Below are 17,148 nucleotides of genomic sequence, written 5' to 3' on the forward strand. Positions count from 1 at the left end.
ACATGCAAAGATGCTTAACATCATTTGGCATTAGGAAAGTGCACATTTAAACCACAATGAGAGCACTTCACACTTATCAGAATGGATGAAATGAAAACAGTGACGCCACCAAATGCTGGCAAGGATGTGAAAAATCTGGATTACACTCATACTGCTGGTGAGATGTAAAAGAGTATAGCCACTCTGGCAAGTAGTTTTATAAGAAAACTCACACTCACGTAACTGCAGCACTTTGGGAGGCCAAGGAAGGCAGTTCACTTGAGCCCAGGAGTTTGATACCAGCCTAGGCAACCTAAAGACAGCTCATCTCTACAAAAAAAATTTTTTTTACTTATCTAGGATTGGCCGGGCGCAGTGGCTCATGCCTGTCATCCCAACACTTTGGGAGGCCGAGGCGGGTGGAGCACAAGCTCAAGAGATTGAGACCATCCTGGCTAACACGGTGAAACCCCGTCTCTACTAAAAATACAAAAAATTTGCCAGGTGTGGTGGTGGGCACTTATAGTCCCACCTACTTGGGAGGCTGAGGCAGGAGAATGGCGTGAACCTGGGAGGCGGAGTTTGCAGTGAGCGGAGACGGCGCCACTGTACTCCAGCCTGGGTAACAGAGTGAGACTCCATCTCAAAAAAAAAAAAAAAATATTATCCAGGATGGATGGCGTACACCTGTAGTCCCAGCTACTCAGGAGGCTGAGGCAGGAGGATTTTTTGAGCCCAGAAATCTGAGGCTACAGTTAGCTATGATCATGCCGCTGGATTCCAGGCTGAGCAACAGAGACTCTGTCTCAAAAAAAAAAAAAAAAAAAAAACCCTAAATATTCAACCAACAATTGTACTGTTGGACATTTATCCCAGAAAAAGGAAAATTTTAAATTAAAAAACAACAACCACCTGTATGCCAGTGTTCACAACAGCCTATGTATAATAGCTAAAAACTAGAATCAGCCAAGATGCTAAGATGTCCTTCAACAGGTAAGTGGCTAAACTGTGGTATACACATATCATGAAATATTACTTGGCAACAAACATTATATATTCCATTAATATAAAATTTCTGATATGACCCAAGTTTCACAAACTGAAGATAGATTAGTGGTTGTCAGGAGTTTGAAGGGGGCCAGGGGAGAGATGGGTGTGGCTATAAAAGGGATCTTGGTGGTATTAGCACTGTTCAATATCTTGACTGTGGTTGTAGACACATGAACCTACATAGGTGATAAAACTGTGTATAAATCTAAATACACACATACGCACAAATAAGTATAAGTAAAACTGGGGAAATTTGACTACACTTGTTAGGATTTTTTGTTTTTGTTTTTTGAGACAGAGTCCTCTGTCGCCCAGGCAAGAGTGCAGTGCCACAATCTCAGCTCACTGTGGCCTTCAACCTCCCAGGCTCAAGCAATCCACTAACCTCAGCTTCTCAAGCATTTGGGACCACAGGTGCACGCCACCACACCTTGCTAATTTTTTTTATTTTTTGGTAGAGATGGGGTTTTGCTATGTTGCTCAGGCTGGTCTCGAACTCCTGGGCTCAAGTGATCCACCAGCCTCAGCCTTCCAAAATGCTAGGATTACAGGAATGAGCCATCACCTTTTGGCCTGGTAGACTGTATTAATGCCAATATCCTGATTGCAATATTATACTATAGCTTTGGAAAATTACACCACTGGAGGAAACCAAACTAAGTATAGAAGGGCTCTCACTGCATTATTTCGTAAAACTGCATATGAATCCACAATTATCTCAAAATTTTCCATTAATAAAAAAGTGCTGAAGATGAGTATCATTAAGATGCATACTTCATAATAGAAGTGAAAATACCAGCATACAAAAGTAGTGAAACTATTCTCATTTTGTTAAAATGTGAGCACATGCTTGTGTATTTCCTCATTTAAAAAGAAAAAAAAAAAGATTAGGAGAAAATTCCGGTTAATAGTTGTTATTTCTGGGTGGTACAATTACACATGCCTTTATTTGCATTTTAACTTTTTCCTCAAATTTTAAACTTATTTTTCAGACAGCCTCTAATGAATATATCATTTTCACATTCCAGTGTTATAAAAGCTGCTTGATATCAAAAGCGGAAAAATCCATCTCATATATATTTTGTATTACACACAATGTCAAAGAACGTAGCTTGTCTGGGGACTAAAATACTTTCAGTTAAGAAACTATCTGAGGTGGTCGTGTTAATTTAGAAGTAGCAAATAAATACATCTTTTGATTCAACTAATAAAACTCACCCTACATATTGCTATTTTCATTTGATCATTTCCATCAGTTTCTATTTTAGTAAAAATAAGGCTTTCAGGGAAACTACCAAGTACAAATGAACTTCAGAGGATTATGCTGCTCTGAACAACTGCTCTCTTGCCTTTCCAGTCCTGAAAGAATGCCAGTGGTCTCTGACACTCAAGGGCTACTGAGAGAGACAGAAACTAAGCTGGAAAAACACAATTCAGTCTGTGGTTACTAGGAAGTTAGACACTTTTTTTTCCCCCGAAAATTATCTCCATTTGCTTCAGATTCTTCACAGGCCTCCACTTAACACCCTCTCGCAGCACGGTGCAAAACAAATCTGTCAGCTGCAAATATGGCCATAGAAACTTTTTCCCCAATTACTAGGGAAACAAAGTGAACAGCAGAGAAAACACCTCCAGCAAGACTGTACAGCTCTGCTGTCGTGTTCTGTGCAATAACTGTGACTCTCTACTTGATTTTCTTTGGCCCCTGGCTCAAGGGACAATTTGCTTGAACAAACTAGGAGCAGTCATATCACACCTACGAATCATCTTATGGCCTGTTCCCATTCATTGGCCTTTGGGTTCAGGGGTTCTCCATAGATGGTATCTCTCTTCTGGGCATTTTGGAAATCTGTAGGGGTGTGTTTTTGTTTTTTGTTTGTTTGTTTGTTTGTTTTGTTTTTTGAGACAGAGTCTCACTGTCACCAGGCTGTAGCACAATCTTGGCTCACTGCAACCTCCACCTCCCAGGTTCAAGTGATTCTCCTGTGAATAGCTGGGACTACAGGTGCCCACCACCACACTCAGCTAATTTTTTGTATTTTTAGTAGAGGCAGGGTTTCACTATGTTAGCCAGGATGGTCTCGATCTCCTGACCTCGTGATTCACCCACCTCGGCCTCCCAAAGTGCTGGGATTACAGGCATGAGCCACCGAGCCCGGCCCTGTAGGGATGTTTTCTAAACGCAGAGAGGAAGGGGATTATTGAAGCAGCTGGAAGCCAAAACTGGGATTTAAGAGGCAGAATCTCTCAATGAACTGTGCTATGGCATGCATGACTTAGGACTGTCTCAGTGGACAGGAAGTGAAATGCCAAACATCTGAGCCAAGAACCTTCCTTCATTTCACATAAAAATAAATGTACAGTATGTTTTTTATAGTTTTAATACACACCACACGCTAAACCATGCAAATTTAGAGGAAACTGCTACTTTTTCTTTGTAACTTTACTAAGTTATCATTTTGGAATACTGAATCTCCAACAGCAAGGTCCTTTCTGGTTTACTGTTGCCCATTCGAAGCATCTGTAGCAGTCATTTTTATAGCTGAAACATTCACAGTGATTCTATGTATAGGTGCAAGCATCTGACTACTTCATTAAGTCCTAAAAAGTCTTGCTATTCAAAAAGTGGTCACAGTACAGCAGTACTGACAGCACTTGGGAGTTAATTAGAAATGAAGAATCTCCAGGCATGGTGGCACGCACCTGAAATCCAAGCTACCTTGAGAGGCTGAGGCAGGAGGATCACATGAGCCCCGGAGTTTAAGACCAGCCCGAATAACATAGCAAGACCCTGTCTCAAGATTTTAAAAGAGAGGGGGGCAGGGGAGGAAGGGGCGATTGGTGCAGCTTCCATTTGGAATTTAAGGCATCATGAGGAGTGACAAAGGTCATGGTTGTGGTGGACACTTTGGCTTCAGAAGAGGCTTAGGAGGAGAGTTCCGGCCCTTTGTACCACATATCCCGTTTGATTTCTATTTGTGTGAAATGGCCTTTCCCTGGGTCAAGCCAACACCTGATACAGCTTCCTTCAATGAGGCCTTGCTGAAGAGCAATCAGGACCCCAGCTCCTGATTCTACTGAGCAGGCCTCTTACCTTTCCCTGGTGACAAAAATCAATAATGTGATTGACAGTCTGATTGTGGCTCCAGGGACGTCTGAAGCGCAAATTGAAGAAGCTGGATAGGTGGGATCCTATAAAAAGAGAATGATCACTAAAGGCCACAATGCAGCTGCCCCGCTGGTAATACGCAAGATTGTGCCAACGTTGGAAGCTGTTGCTCCTCTGGGAAGCAAAGTCGTGGGAAGCCTGAGAGCACAGGATCCTTCTGAAGTTTTGACCGTGCCAACCAACGAAACTGCCTTTGAAATCAGTTCTTCTGATGCTACAGTGAAGACTGTCGTTACAACAGTGCCACCAAATCTTCCAAAACAGGACCCAGAACTCCGTTGGATATCAAGGTATTGCAGAGTGCCTTAGCAGCCATCCGGCATGCCCGCTGGTTCAAGGAAAATGGTTCTCAGTCCACAGTTAAAGTTCTCATCAGACTACTGAAGGACTTAAGGTTCGTTTTCCTGGCTTTCAGCCCCTCACGCCCTGGATCCTAGGCTTACTAGGTCATTCATTATGCTGTGATAACACCAACAGACAGCCTTTGGCCCTAAACATTGTACACAGGTGTTGCTTGCAGATTTTGGGTGCAGGACTGTTCCTGCCAGGGTCCATGGGTATCACTGACCCCTGTGAGAGTGGCAACTTCAGAGTACACAGTCATGACCCTAGAACAGCAGGACACAGTCTGCTACACAGCTCAGACTCGGTCCGAATCCTCACATGGTGGCTTTAGGAAGATCCTTGGCCAGGAGGATGATGCCAGCCATCTTACTTCTGAAATATCTACCTGGGATGGAGTGATAGTAACACCTTCAGAAAAGGCTTAGAGAAGCCATTAGAGAAAAAGGAAAGAGAGGAAGAAGAGGAGACAGAAGAATCACCTTAAGGAGAGGAAGAAGAAAGCATGTAAACTCAAGAGTGACCTTCCCTTCACTCTCTTTCCTACCCAAGGGGGAAGACTGAAGCTTAAGCTAGGTGCTACTGCGCTTTATATGGTGGCAGACATTTCCGTGGGGTAGGGAAGATAGCAGGAAGTGAAATAAACTCTATAGAAGTGTCATTCCACTGGGTTTTGACATTGACTTAGTAGCCAATATCAAATGTTGGTACCCTTCTTCATTATAGATGAATGGCATTATGACCTATGCCATCCATCTATAATGAAGGAGGATACCAACATATTTTCCTAATATTCTAGAATCCCCACCTCCTGAAAACCCCTCTCTTAACTCATACTTCGCTGTTGAAATGTTATGAACTGTTAAGTGTCTAGAATTTTTTTCTAAAAAAGTACTTCCAGTAGGAAAAAAGAAAAAAGAGAGAAAGAAAGAGAGAGAAAGAAAAGAAAGAGAAAGAAAAGAAAGAAAGAAAGAAGAAAGAAAGAAAGAAAGAAGAAAGAAAGAAAGAAAGAAAGAAGAGAGAGAGAGGAGGGAAGGAGGGAGGGAGGGAAGGAAGGAAGGAAGAAGGAAGGAAGGAAGGAAGGAAGGAAGGAAGGAAGGAAGGAAGGAAGGGAGGGAGAAAGGCAGAATCTCAGGCCCCCCACACTGGAGCTGCTGAATCAGAATCTGCATTTTAACAAGATCCCCAGGAGAAGCTTGGCTCTAATAAACTTGTACCCAAGAATGTATTACACATACTGCAATATGTATCATTTATTGTAAGTTACTTACTTTTATTTTTATTTTCTATAGATACTAGTTGAGTCACTATATAATTTTTAAAATTAGGTATACTAACAGGATGCATTATCTATTTATCTCATATCAGGATAATAAAGGAAACACATTAAAAATATTTATTACAAATCAGAGAGGCACCGACTTGAGAACTACTGAGTAAGAAACTATATGGATGCTGCCAGCTCTGTTTGTACCTTTATTTTTCTACACTATCCCTACTCTGGAAAAACAGACTGCAAGAGAAGCAAATGTAAATTTTCCTCAACCATGATTTTTGTGCCCCAAATTGTCCTCAATGAGGCAAAGTGATGTTATGTCACTAAAATGTGGCATCTAATGCGACTTGACACTCACAAATGGAAACATCTGGAAATATATAATCCCTTTGAGACCCAGATATCAGTGTCTTTAAGGGAAAACAAATGCTCCAGGAGCACTTCCCTTGAATAGTCTTTTTACTTGATAAAGCATTCCATTTTACTGCCTCTCACAAGGAAATACGCCTTTGCTTTTATCAAAGAAAGTTTTATTTTGAACCAAAATAAAGACAAGATTGGATTTTCCCAGGATACAATAAAACAGACCTGGGTTCCACGTTCCTAACCACCCGATTCTCCCAAAGTGTCCCACCAGCAGCTCAAATGCATTTCACCTTCAAATTCGCACTCAGCATCTTCTTTCCTAAACGTACATTTTGTCCTTTGTTCCCTATTTTAGTTAATGATCTAAAGTAAGTAAAAATAAAAAACCACCCCAATCTCCTAGTTCTGCAATAATAAAATATCCTTCAGAATTAACTATGTGCCAGGCAAAAGACACATCGTCCCCCTGGTGGAGAAGCCCACAGACAAGGAAAACTCCTGGTCTGGTTACAGTTACGTCATCTGGAATATTTAAAGTCCTCTTGGAATCCTCCCCCTCAATTGCTTCCCATAGTGAGATGTCAGGACCTGTTAACTTTATTTTTGTGCCAAGTGTCCATTTATTTACTCCATCAGCACCTAGTCATCTAACTAACCTAATTAGCTGCAGCTTAACTAACTAGAAGGTCAATTAACTGAAATCTTTTTTAATTCAATTCACAAGAAAAGAAGTTTTTCACAAGTCAGCAAGCTAAGGGCAAGTATATGGGATACCTATCATTTTTACCTGCCAGGCATACATTTCTGCTGCTTCTGGCTACAGCACCTCTATTTTCTTCTGGGGATCTGTATCCCGTGCCCCTTCCCCGGCTCAGCACATGTTGTTTCACTGAGGTTGACCCTACTCCTTGGCACAAGAGCTGCACACAATCCAGCTTTGCCTACCACAGCAATAGGAGGGGCAGGAAGGAAAGGACTCACTGGGCCCAAACCAGCCAATGAGATTTAAACCAGGGACTATGTTGGAAGGATAGGAAATAAAGGTTTAATTTCCACTGCAAATGTAGAGTAGACTACGTGGAGTCTATTTGCTTAAACAGGCAAATATCTTCCTTGAGAATCAAATGAATTTAGAGGAAGAGAAAAACCAAGGGATAGAGAAGGGCTGAGTCCTGGTGACACACTCTGAAGTTTAAAAACCTCTCTCCTGATACACTGTCACACTGTTATTGCTGTAGCCAGTTGGAGTTGGCTTTCTGACACTTTCAAAGAAAGTCTTAACAGAAATGTTTTTAAATGTTTTTTTTAAAAAATGCTGAAGTTTGAAAAACAGCACTAGATACACAACTTTTTTTTTTTTTTTTTTTGAGACAGAGTCTTGCTCTGTCACTCAGGCTGGAGTGCAGTGTCACAATCTTGATTCACTACAGCCTCCACCTCCTGCATTCAAGTGATTCTCGTGCCTCAGCCTCCCAAGTAGTTGCCACCACGCCCCGCTCATTTTTGTATTTTTATTTTATTTTATTTTATTTTATTTGTTTTAGTAGAGACAGGGTTTCACCCTCTTGGCCAGGCTGGTCATGAACTCCTGACCTCAAGTGATCCACCTGCCTCAGCCTCCCAAAGTGCTGGGATTACAGGCATTAGCCACCATGCCCAGCCTAGATCTACAACATTTTAACCACTATAATAGTCTAAGTTAAAAATTGATATTTTGAATGATGCTTATGGAATACTATGATATAATACTATGATATTCTGAGCAGTAAAAGAAATTCTGACCAATACGCCCCACTTACCAAACTAGAAAAATGTGCACCTAATTTTAGACTGTCCAGAGTGACCATCCTGAGAGTATCTCTTAGGACACTGGTGCCTTAAGAAAAAAGGGGTTTCAGAGCAAACACATGTGGCAAAGTCCGCATAATACAGCCCCCTCTTGGAAAGTCAAAATGTATGAAATAGCAAAAACCGCAATTACTTTTGCACCAACCTAAATACATTACCACATTAAGGGCTCTGTGATGGTTTACACTGAGAAACCTGTTTTCCTTCTCTGACCACTTCACTTCCTTTTATAATTATTATTTTTACTTATTTTTAGCAAGAGTAAACTTTTAGCAGAACATTATGTTCAGGAAAACACTGAACTCAAAGGCCCACCAGCTCCATCTTAAACAAATTTCTGTTATTGTTCTCTCTAGTCTACTGCTATATTGAGAAAACTGTAAAAACCTTGAACTTCCAAATCTTAACAATTTAAATCTCATTACCTCAGCATATCCCAAAATAATATAGTTCCAGAAGTTATACTGTCAGCAGCATAGTACATTTATCAATTTTGTATTTGAGACTGCTGTGGGTATTTGTGTTTACATCTGAGCAAGAAGAAAAAGGTATGGCTAACCGGACTGAAATCATTCCAGGAAAATAAGTGCTTAAACCAGTTCCAACCTAATTAGCTTCTCACAGAAGCTAAAATCCTGCTTTATGCAACCAAATAGCCATTATTAAATCAAAATCCAAAGTGCTACATTTCAGAATAGAATCAAATTCAAGTTGTAGCTAATTACTCCAAAGTCAAAATTTAAATATTCTGTATTTGTGACTGAATTTGTGATTGACTCTAACGCTACTTGAGCTAAATCAAGTAGACAAGTATAGGTATATGAGACCTTTAAAAAAAAAAAAAAGTGATCTGGACATTCCTAGATCAGATGTTCTAACTTAGCACAGTGAGACACAGAACTCAAGGAATAAGCATCACTGAGAACTCTCAATGTGATACAAATCCATGTTTTAAACGTTTTGATGGCCAACAAAGACAGATATTGTTTATCATTTGTTCATTCTTGCTCATTAGCACATATGAATTCATTTAGCAGAGAGGTGCTGATGGCATACTCTGGGTTAAGAACTATACTAGGTGATGAGCACAGAGCCTCCCGTCATGTTATGGGGGGAACTGTGCCTCCCCACCAACCAAACTCATATATTGAAGTCCTAGCCCTGAGTCCCTCACAAAAAGCCTACAGTGACCTTGACTTACCCTACATAGTCTTATACAATTCATGTATCCCTGTGAGATAGCTAGTGCCATCATCAACATCATCATCACCATCCCCATTTTGTAGATAAAGAGGCTGCTATGGTTTGAATGTATCCCAAAAGTTCACGTATTGGAATCTTGTCCCACAGTGCAGCTGTGTTGAAGGGTAGGACCTTTGGCAAGTGACTGGGTCATGAAGGCTCTGTCCTCATGAATGAATGAATGAATGAATGGGTTATCAAGGGGGTGGGTGAGTTGTCAGGAGACTGAGACTGTTGCAAAAGCCAGTTTGGCTGTCTCTTATGAGCCCCCTTGCCATGTTATGTCCTGTGCCACCTTGGGACTGCAGAGAGTCCTCACAAACAAGAAAGTATTCATCAAATGTGGTCCTAGACTTTGGCCTTCCCAACCTCCAGAATTGTAAGAAATACTGTTTTTTTGAGGCAGGGTATCACTCTGTTGCCCAGACTGGATTACAATGGCACAATTATGGCTCACTGCAGCCTTGACCTCCTAGGCTCAAGTGATCCTCCCACCTCAGCCTCTTGAGTAGCTGGGACCTATCACAGGCATGAGATACCATGCCTATTTTTTATTTTTAAAAAAATTTTTATACAGATGGGGTCTCCCTATGTTGCCCAGGCTTGTCTGGAACAACCATGTTCAAGCAATCCTCCTGCCTCAGCCTCCCAAAGTTCTGGGATTACAGGTGTGAATCACTGCGCCTGGCCACATAATACATTTCTTTCTTTATAAATTACCCAGTCTCAGGGATTCAGTTATAGCAACGGAAAACAGACTAAGTCAGAAAGGTTGAAAAACTTTCCTAAGATCATGTAACCTTTAAATGCAGAGCTAGGACTTGCACCCTTGTCCACAGTGCCCCCATACAACTGGGTTCCAAGGCACCTGGAGCATAAAATATAGCACAAGAATTGGCCATGTTTCTAAGAAGGCAAAGCGAGATTCTAAAGACACTGGAAACTTGAAATAGTGAGGAAAATGCCCACAATCATAATTTCCTGGAGGACCTTCAATGCCTTATTTGAAATATGTACTGTCCTCTCACCAAAGAGGAATCCAGGTTAGCCTCTTTAGAGAGACCAAAGGCAGCCTGATCCAAGAAGACCAGCAGATGTTGAATTTTGACAGAGTATCCACATTCAGAACTTTTTTTTTTTTTTTTTGGTGGAGATGGAGTCTTGCTCTCTCACCCAGGCTGGAGTGCAGTGGTGCAATCTTGGCTCACTGCAACCTCTGCCTCCCAGATTCAAATGATTCTCCTGCCTCAGCCCCCAAGCAGCTGGGATTACCATCACGCCCGGCTAATTTTTGTATTGTTGTAGAGATGGGGGTTTCACCATGTTGGCCAAGCTGGTCTCAAATTTCTGACCTCAGATGATCCACCCACCTCGACCTCCCAAAGCGCTGGGATTACAGGCATGAGCCACCGTGCCCGGCCCAGAACACTTTCTTAAAGGAAGACCAAAAAAATGAGTAAAAGATACAGACCGATTTTTTTTAATCAGCAGAAAATCAATAAAGATGAAAATTGGTGCTGTAAAATGGAGCCAGATAACTAACTAAACAAACAGAAAATAAGAGGCATTGAGAATCAGACTTCCTACATTCTGTAATATACTCAAACTCCTTTAAAAAAAAAAAAAGTTATATCTAAGCCATAGCAGCTGGGGTTATTACTTTTATATAAACACTTAATAAGTGTCATACATTGCACTCAGCAGTGTGCCTTGAGCAAATTACTTAATGTTTCCATGCCATGGTTTAATCTATAGGACCAGCATCTACCCCAACGGTCAGTTGTGAGGATTAACCGAAATGGTGTATATAATGTGCTTTAGAATATGCCTGGCAGGTAGTAAGTGCTAAAAAAAATAGGAACTGTTCTCATCACCACCACCCGGGGTTCAACATTCTAAGGAGGATTTCATCAGCTCCATTTTTCAGATGAGCAAACTGAACCTTAATAAGCCATCCTCAGGGGTCAGAGAACAAAAAAGACTTAATCACAACAGTTCTGGCAACACCAAGAGCTGATTCTGGCTAAGCCTTCAGCTCATCCCCAGTCATACGTGGAAACAGCGACAGTGTGCTACAAATAGCAGATGCCCAGATATTTCCTCCTAACTTATACTCCTGTGACTAACCCCTGAGCTGCACTACTCAAAGCAAGGTCCTCTAATGCATAATAAAACAAATGTACTAAAAGGCAGAAATCTATTAATTACAAGCAAAGACTTCCATAACAAAATACTGCAATTACTACTTACTACCTGGCTGGCTGCCTCTTTGAACAGGCTGAGATAATTGGTTTTCTTTGTATTTTATTCTTCCTACTGAATTACTTTTTTTGTGTATATGTATTAGCCACTACTACATTCAGGTACAAAATGTGAAATTTCTTTTGTATATAAGGCTGCTCATGCTGAAGGGAATATTTAGTAAATTAGATGGGCATTTATTACCAAAAACTATGCAGGAAGGAAAGGGAAGAAGGTCCCCAAATTAATAATCATATTAATATACAAATGCCATGTGAAATCCACTCTCTTCTATTCCCCTGAACAATTCTCTTCAACAGAGATAACTGATAAAGTGAAAAAAGGAGGGTCAGAGAGAACTGAATTCAAGGAAGAAAGACAAAAATGGGAAAATGAGTACAGGAGAAAGATGTATTTTAGGTGGGAGATTGTTGGAAGAAAGTTCAGGCCTGATTCAGACATCATTCTCATTAAATAATACAGATCCAATCTTGTGATAAGACTTGCAGGGAGATAAGACTTGCAGAGTTCACCTTATGGAAGCATATCATAAGGATATGCTTATGCTTGGAACCTGCACTTGCTCCCTCTTCTTAGACTTCCTGTTCCCTGTTCTTGAAAGAGTCAATTACTTATTTTCCAGGTCTCATTCACATCCTTTTACTTCGCAGGACATATGATTTGAAATTATCAAGTTCATTCATCTATAGACTTTCTTTTTTTATTCTCAATAGGTATTGCTGGGGGATGAATGAATCTACAGTAGATGCCTAGACCTCTTTTAAGGAGAGATAAGGCACTGGAAAGCCATTTGATACTTGAATTGTTGGAAAAGAAATAAAAAGACTTCATTTGCTGTGTAGATTCCAAGGGCTCTCAGTTCCAGCTGCAGGCCGTGTTGGGAAGTCATCCCACTCAACATCCAGGACACTGGGAAAGGCCTCTGTGGTTGATTTGTGATGTCTGCCATGAGTGTAGCCACCAGTATAGTGCTTTACTCACTCTTTACTCATCCTGCATCACCTAGGATACTTTCCTTGTTGCTACCCTCCACAAGCAGCCAGAATGATCCTCCCAAAGGTAAGGCAGACACTATCACAGCACTTCTCAAAACCCTCCAACAGCTCCTCTTCTTACTCAAGATAAAATCCAGTGGCCAGTCACCATCCATCTCCCTCCCCACCAAATGGGTTCCAGCTTCACTGGTGTCTTTGCTATTGTACAAATACAGTGAGCTCACTCCTGCCTCCCTATCTTAGAAGCATTTTCCTCCATCAGAAACATCCCCCTCCCGTAACTTTCTGCAGGTACCTATTAAACTCACCTTATCAAGGAGGCCTTCCCTGCTCACCCTATGTGAAGAAACCCTCTGTCTCCATCACTTTCTGCCACTTCATTCAGCTTTAGTCTTCTTTATAACAACTTCCACGTGAGACACAGTTTTTAAATTATCTGTTTTCTTCATTCACCCTTTGTAGCCCCCATCCAATACCTAAACCCCATTAGGAGAAGAATTTTACTCTTTATATTCATGGGGCATCTCTGACACTTAAAACAGTAATTGATACATAAGGAGTCCCCCATTAAATATTTGTTGAATGAATAAATAAATGTATTCCCCACTTATAATTAAAATGATTAAGGCCATTTTCATCTAAAGAATAGCTTAACTGCCCATGAAAATACATATCTATGAGCTTCATGTTCTGTTTCCCTCCTGCCAGATACCAAAAACAGAATTTCCTAACATTTGTGGCAAAAATAAAAAAATGAAAATAAAAACACACATTTGGATTCTCAACAAAAATTAATGTATCTCACCATAACATACATATAATAGAGAAACAAGAATGGGGGAAAGCCAAACCCTTATAAATTTCCCTAAAGCAGTGGTTCTCATAATGTGATCCCTGGACTCAGCATCCAAAGCCCCAAGCACGTGCTAGAAATGCAAAGTCTTAGGCCTAGACCCAGACCTACTGAATCAAAAACTCTGAAGGTAGGGCCCCAGAAATCTGTGTTTTAACAAACCCTCCAAAACACGCTCAAGTTTGAAAACTACTCCCCTAAAGAAAAACGTGAGATTTTAGAAACTGATTCTTAGCTATGTACAATTTTGATATTTTGGTTTGTACATTAAAAATATGACATTCCTTATAAGATGGTTGAGATAGCCTCTGAAAAATCAATAGCAGCCCGGGTGCGGTGGCTCACGTCTATAATCCCAGCATTTTGGGAGGCCAAGGCGGGCGGATCATGAGGTCAGGAGTTCAAGACCAGCCTGGCCGACATAGTGAAATCCGGCCTCTACTAAAAATACAAAAATTAGCTGGGCATGGTGGTGCATTCCTGTAATCCCAGCTACTCAGGAGGCTGAGGCAGGAGAATTGTTTGAACCGGGACCCAGGAGGTGGAGGTCACAGTGAGTGGAGATCACGCCACTGGGCACTCCAGCCTAGGCTACAGAGCAGACTCCATTTCAAAAAAATAAAAAAATAAATAATAATAAATAGCAAATTTCATTCTATCATTTGACCAAATTATAATTTTTAATAGTAACCATACATGAATTGATCTAATGTTTTAAATATTTCGTAAAATCAAGCTTCGTATTCCATGGCTGCCCTGGATCTATTTATAAATGACACTGAACAACCACATCTGATTTCATCCTAATGTTGTGATTTTTTTCAGGTAGCAGTTCTGATAATTAGTAGGGATCAACAAATTTAAAAATGACTGTAACATGTCTTATAAGCAACTCTCGAAGGATAGAGAACGTGAATCTCTAACAGCCTCACATCCAAAAATTTCACCAAACGTCTTTACCTGAAGCTGTTTCTTTAATTGCTTCTAATGAAATCGATGCATGTGTTAATCAAATATTAAGTGCAAATGTGAGTACTTCTAAGAGGAAGTACAGCTCTTCAGGTCACCAATATACTCCTTACACCCAATTCTTTAGAACATGAGGGCTGGGACCCCCAAATCACTTATTCAACCACCCCTTTTTAACACACTGGGGCCACCATCAGGGGGCTCATTACCCACTTGGAGACACAAAGATTACATCCACAATATGGCTTAAGGGCAGTTTCTAAAACCAGGATTACCAATATTAATTGCTGGCCTTGCACTGTTATTCACATATTATTTAATTTTCACAATAGCTTTGTAAGGTTTTCATGTATCCCCAGTTTACAAATGAAAAAACTGATGCATCAATATATTATCTAAAATTCTCATAAGAGAAAAGCTCAAACTTGATTCCAAGTAGCGTTTTTCTTGAGACATAGTCTCGCTCTTGTCGTCCAGGCTGGAGTGCAATGGCACGATCTTGGCTCACTGCAACCTCCACCTCCCGGGGTCAAGCGATTCTCCTGCTTCAGTCTCCCAAGTAGCTAGGATTACAAGCAAGCACCACCACACCCAGCTGATTTTTATATTTTTAGTAGAGACGGGGTTTCACCATGTTGGCCAGGCTGGTCTCGAACTCCTGACCTCAAGTGATCTGCCTGCCTCAGCCTCCCAAAATGTTGGGATTACAGCCGTGAGTCACTGCCCAGTCCCAAGTAGCTTTTAATGCAAGGTTCATTTTTCTTTTTTTTTTTCTTTTTTCCTGTCACACATATGGCTCCCTTGTGCTTCCAAGACAGATCCCAAATAAAGGCACTTTTACTACAGGACTGAGAAAGATGTGACTAGGAAGGACTTGAATAAGAACTTCATTTGCCAAGAAATGGTCTCTGGTGGACTCAGATTTTTCCCTTTTTTCTTCCTTGATGCTCAGAATCACAGCTGTACATTTCTAACAAAAAGATATATGAATCAGAGACAGCCAATATGAGCAAAAGAATAAAATAGAGGGGAAAATAGTAAGAAATGGCTGCACTGGTAGCCGTGATAAAATTTTAATTTGAACATTTTCTGAGAACAGATTTTAGCTTATCAAGCGCTATGCAAATTATATGCAAATCCCACACAATGCCTGCATATATTCCCTGATGCTTGTTTTTTTTTTTTTTTTTTGCTCTCCCTAGGATGTGGCCCTTAGGAAATCTACCCCCTTGGCTCAGCACTCTGTTTGGAACATTTGCTATACTGAAGATGACAAATCTGAAGAAGGTTTCTGATCAGTATTCGGTACCTATGTTTACAAGCGAGCCCACTGGTCCCCTATAATAGTAGCATTAAATTCAAATGTCAAGAGGAATTTATATACATATATTTTTTAAGTGTCAGCATATAAGGCCTCACCCTAGTCACAGGCAATCTTTAGCCACCCTGCTTCTTTAAAAATCAATGCACAAACACAACAAACCACCTCTTGGATGTAGTCATTAGGCAGAAAGAGTTTCCACAGTGGAACCCAATACGGCCATAACCTTAAGGGACAACGTTGTAATTTATCATGGGACCATGTGCAGGCTACCCCAGAGACATCTCTCACATGGCAGAGGTGACACACACGGCAGTAAGGTGTCAATTTTATAACATATATGCAGAATCCGGGCCAGAAGCTATTAACTAGCCTTGCTGGCCTCCTCTCACTTCTTAGAATTAATTACCAAGCCCTCTCCTACCTTGGCCTTTTTGCTTGTTCTTTAAATGCTCTTGACTCTTCTACACGCCTTTGCCTCCTTCAGGGCATAGCCTTAAAGTCCCCTTCTCTGAGAGGCCTTCCTTAGCTAAAGAAGATAACCTGATTATTTTCTGTCAGGCCACCTGTATATGTACTACAACCACTGGTACTTATTTTATTTGTTTTACTTACTTATCTCCTTCAGGATGTGAACTCCTTGAAAGCAGGGACCCTGTCCCTCTTGGCAACTGGGATATTCCTAAACCTTAATGCACACTTCTCAAATAAATAAATAAATAAGCAGCTCCTGCTTTTTATTTCCACTCCCAAAAGCTTGGGCTCAGCATATGGTGGTGAGAAACCGTCTTCCTTAGATCTCTGAGATGCAGGAATACCCTCTGCTGAGAATGATGGAAGGTACCCGCCTTTATAGAATACTTGCAAGCAGAATCTGGAGCAGAGACACTGAGAGGATGGGCTGGGAAAGGCAGCCCACCCTCCATGTTCAGGAGCACCATGCTGCACTTGACAATCTGCCTCATTTGGCCTTCAAGGCATGATGTGCATCTCCCTACTGTTTTGGCAGGGGGTGGCTGGCTTTTGGTCTTCGCTGCTATACGTGTTTCCTGACTACTGAACCAGAAGATGAGCAAACCTGACAACTGCTCCAATGCCGAATAAGTTTAACTATAGTAATAAATACCATGAGGGCATCTGCTGGACGCAGGAGTAGGGTGTAAGTGAGGACCCATGACTGGCCAGTCAATTATCTATTCAAATGCTAGCAAGATTGCCCTGAACAACTTTTCTCCCTGATTAGAATAAAGACCCAATAAAAAACTTTTCTAAAAATATTTAAATATACTCCAGGTGCCCTTTCTCATTTCATTAGATGCACTACCCTCAGGCAATTCTACACAAGCCCAAGGCTTCAATTGCTCTTTCTCTGCTGATGCATCTTCCAGCCAGGACCTTTCTTCCTGAGCTCCTCCCAGAAATCCAATTGCCTCTTAGACACTGCTACTTGGATATCTTGCAGTCATCGCAGACTCA

The 17,148-nt window shown here is 41.0% G+C and overlaps 1 protein-coding gene and 1 pseudogene across 21 annotated transcripts in view; one reads left to right on the top strand and one right to left on the bottom strand.

The window, feature by feature from the left end:
- Window positions 1-17,148, bottom strand: part of MAGI1 (membrane associated guanylate kinase, WW and PDZ domain containing 1) — a 691,563-nt gene that overhangs the window by 337,116 nt on the left and 337,299 nt on the right. The window lies entirely within an intron of this gene.
- On the top strand, window positions 3,856-5,243 carry LOC117083100 (annotated as a pseudogene). The gene has a single exon (XR_004436944.1). The product of XR_004436944.1 is annotated as an interleukin enhancer-binding factor 2-like (transcript).

The sequence above is a fragment of the Trachypithecus francoisi genome, unplaced genomic scaffold (genome assembly GCF_009764315.1).
Source record: "Trachypithecus francoisi isolate TF-2019V2 unplaced genomic scaffold, Tfra_2.0 Lachesis_group0, whole genome shotgun sequence".
NCBI classification, from domain to species: domain Eukaryota; kingdom Metazoa; phylum Chordata; class Mammalia; order Primates; family Cercopithecidae; genus Trachypithecus; species Trachypithecus francoisi.